The sequence below is a fragment of the Talpa occidentalis genome, unplaced genomic scaffold (genome assembly GCF_014898055.3).
Source record: "Talpa occidentalis isolate TD23 unplaced genomic scaffold, MPIMG_talOcc4v2.1 talOcc4.11, whole genome shotgun sequence".
Lineage (NCBI taxonomy): Eukaryota > Metazoa > Chordata > Mammalia > Eulipotyphla > Talpidae > Talpa > Talpa occidentalis.
The window spans coordinates 45,915,994-45,919,942 of NW_023601104.1; the positions used below are offsets into that span (position 1 = coordinate 45,915,994).

Consider the following 3,949-nt stretch of genomic DNA (forward strand, 5'->3'; position numbering starts at 1 on the left):
GTGAGAAGATGCTTCTGCTCTTTCACACTGCATAAAAATTATGTGAATTGTGTTCCTTATCTCTTGTCATGTTCTGCTCTGTTGGTCAAATACTGAACAGTTATGTTTCCAAAGGGATGAAACACAGGGTTGCAGTCTGTCAAAAGGTAGCAAATGGACAGCAAGATCTTTGAAAAAGAGCATCTGGAACTTCAGTTATCTTTAAGGATGTCCAGACAGGTGACCCCTTGATTGTTGCTGTGTGGTGGTGTTAAGAGTCTAGTGTTAAATGTAACCTTTGGCAGCTTAAATAGATAATTGGGTGAAAGTGATATCCAGAGAAAAACATATTGCCTTCATTCAAAGAAACTGTTGGATCAAGTATAGTCAATCTCGATTTATATATACTGTATCCCTTAAGTCTAGGACTGCAGTCAGGAGGAATAGCAAGGATGATTTCAGATGATCTCTTCTGAATTCTTTTCACACCAGTAGATACTTTAGGAGAGATTTTGCTAAGGAGTTTGGTGCCCTTTTCTGCTGGGTAACAGCAAGTTTTTTCTTTTTTCTTCAGGCAATAAGCAACCATGTCTTTCTGGGATGTGTCTGAAGCACCACAAGCAGGTGCTGGACATCCTATCAACAGATATTTGCCTATCACTGAACATTCTGGTGAAGTTATTTCTTGGAAAACTCAACTGTTTATCTGACTCACTCAAACACTCCTACAGTAAAAGGGGGGTACAGAGGAAAAAAACTCCTTTCTTAAGGAAACAGATGCAACTGGGGGGAGGAGCAATAAGAGAGCTGGGGAAAAACAAGCCAAAGAGTCTTGGTCTTCAGAGTGCAGAACATTGAAACGTCAGAGTGGAGACAACAGCATAAATTCATTTTTAGCTTTCTATATGGCACAGAACATGTAAGATGAGCCTGAAGAACCCTGTAGTGTCCAAAAGTAAGGAAGTGTTCAAAACACACACACACCCCTATGCACACACACACACACACATACACTGAATAAATGATGGGAGTGTGTCAAATGGATTCAGGAGTCAACTTAATGAGTTCCCAATGGTCAAATGGGTTTGAACAACAAAAAGATAGTAGTTTGAGTTAGTCCACACTGATGTAAATAACAGAATAAACAAATACATGAGGGAGAACAGACAAATCTCCTATGTAGTAGATTCAAATAGTTTATTTGATATTCTACCCTCAACTCAGCCACCAGTGATAACCTAAGTTGACATGACATGCTGGCCTGAATGGATGAATCTTGACTAAAGAGTGAAGAGTTATGCTCAGGGGCTGCCTATTGACAGTTTAAGGACATACTATTCCCTGGCTATTCCCATGCTATTGGAGAAAGTGAAAGCCCAAGCAAAAGTAGAACACAAATATATGTAGAACTTCAAAATTCCACAAGCAGGTTTTAGGAGGATTGGTGTTGACAAAGTAATTTCTATGGAAAAGCTAGTAAAAGGAAAATTTTTTAATTCATTCAGTGGTTCAAGAAGTTTTTTTGATGCAAACTATGACCCTGTAGCTGCCAGCCAAGGCAAGAAAGTGCAATGGCCCTGCTCCAGCTCTGAACAGGTCAAAGAAACCTCTCAGTTCTAGCAGTGCAGCTCCACAGAGGTCCAGTGCAACATTCAAAACTACTGACATGCCTAAGGCTGACACATGTGTGGTGAGAAAGAATATTGGTGTGGGCTATGGGGGTGATGAAACAGCCTAAGCGATGAAGAAGGTCAAGGTACTGACTTACTGTTGATGATTTAGAGAAAGTGATATTTCTATGTAGGGAGGCTAAGGAACACTAAATTGATTTGTCAAGAGAACAAGGGGAAAACAACCCTGTACAGCAGTGGACTGTGGACATTTTTTACGGCAGAGACGAAGGTTTTGTGATACCAGATGAAGTGAGCCCACAGGAGGAACAAGAAATGTAGTAACAGCCTGGACCAGCAAAATTTTCACTTGAAATCATGTTTTCAGGTGCAAAATACTCCCTTTTCTTATTCTTAGAGGACTTGCTGGTCTCTTCCCATAAGCAAGAACTACTACTTCTTAAAGGGCATTTTGCAGAAATTTCACTCCTTTTCCAAAAAGTCTGAGTTAGTAACTCTTACATTGTAGCAGAGCAGTATTTTTTTTTTTAAAGATTTATTTATTTTTGCATACAAGAGCTGGAGTATAGGCCAGAAGTGCGGGGAATCACCAGAGACAGAGCAGGGAGCAGAACAAGAAGACTGACTGAAACACACTGCTAAGGGGAGCAGCAGGTAAAACAGGAGAGGTCTGCTGCACCATGTGGGTTGCTCCCTGGCCAGCTGGGAATCAAACTTGTGCTGCAGAGGCTGTGGATTTCTTCACAGTGCGGTGCTTAACCCCTTGCACCACCAGGGAGGCCCATTTCCTTCCTTCCTTCCTTCTTTCTCTTTTTTTTTAAAGATTTATTTATTTATGCCTACAAGAACTGGGGTACAGTCCAGATTGGGGGGCGGTGAGAACATTCACCAGAGACAGAACGGGGAACAGAACAGGCAGATGGACTAAAATACATTGCTGAGGGGAGCAGCGGGTAAGTCAGGAGTGGTCTGCTGTGCCATGTGGGCAGCTCCCTGGTCGGGGATCGAACTCATGCTGCAGTGGCTGTGAATAGCTTCATAGGTTGCATCTCAACCTCTTGTGCCACCAGGCAGGCTCTTATTTATTTTATTTTTCTAAGCCATTTGAGAGTTGGTTGCATATATTAGGTCCCTTATTCCTTTAAAACTTGAATAATTAATGTATATTTATTAAGGAAAAGATGTTCTCTTATGTAATCCAAGTATAATGACATGTTTAGGAAATTTAACTTTGATAGAAATTTTTGTGCCTTTAAATAAATGTTACTAATAGCAATTTTTATCATATTTTCTAACACTAACAAAGTATCAAGTCCGTCATGTTACATTTACTTTTTTTTTTAAGTTGGAAACTTCCTTGATCTTAAAATATTAACTTAATATTGACCTATTTCATATTCCTTAGTTTAGATTTATTTGATATTTCTTTATTATTAAACTTAGAATATACATGCCTGGCTGAAATATCATAAAAAGTTATTCTTTTAATGGCATTATATCCATAAACCCACATTAATGACATTATTTTGATCACCTGGTCAAGGTATTGTCCAGTTGTCCACTATATGGTTGCTATTTTCTTCTTGCAACTAACATACAACATATCTGTAGATAAATATTTATTAATCATGTAAATATCTTGTGTTCAATATAATTTTATGCCTTGATTTAGCATCCATTGATGCATCTTGTTTAAGTCATTCTTAACTATGCTGTTTTCAAAATAATGATTTTCCAACCATATTGCTCTCTCCACATTCATCAGTCTTATTATAATTTTCTTCCTGTCTGTCACCGAACCTACCTACCTACCTATAATCTATCTATCCATCTACTTACCAACCCTCACTATGAATTAGTGATTCCTATTTTAATCATTAGGCTATACTCCATTAATTCCTTATTTAATCTGATGTTCAAACTGTTTCAGAGTTGGTTAATAGGAACCTTCTACACGCCCTTCTGTGTCTTCTTTACATCTGTCCCCATCCATTTTTTTCAGTATTATTCCCTGACACTGAAGATATTCCAGATTCTTTTTGTGATTTCCCTGACTCACCTCAGTTTCTTTTGTGGCAAACAGCATTTAGAAACCAAGATCTGGGTAATAGGTATCCTTTTTATTGGTGTGTTATTGCCTCCAGACCTTTTGAACAAATGGAACTATGATATGAAAGGATTTAATATGATATGCTATGAATTATAAAATCAAGCCTTCAATAGCAAAGCAAACCTATAGGTTTTTCTGTATTTGTATCTGCTTTCTTTCACAGTAAAAACATTTATTCACAGAAAAATCAACAAATTTGTTCAATTATCTACATATACCACAAGAATAA

General features: G+C 38.0%; 1 pseudogene; it reads left to right on the forward strand.

Moving 5' to 3' along the window:
* Nucleotides 1–566: 566 nt before the first annotated feature.
* LOC119238092 (microtubule-associated protein RP/EB family member 1-like) lies at nucleotides 567–1,931 on the forward strand (annotated as a pseudogene).
* The last annotated feature ends 2,018 nt before the right edge of the window (nucleotides 1,932–3,949 follow it).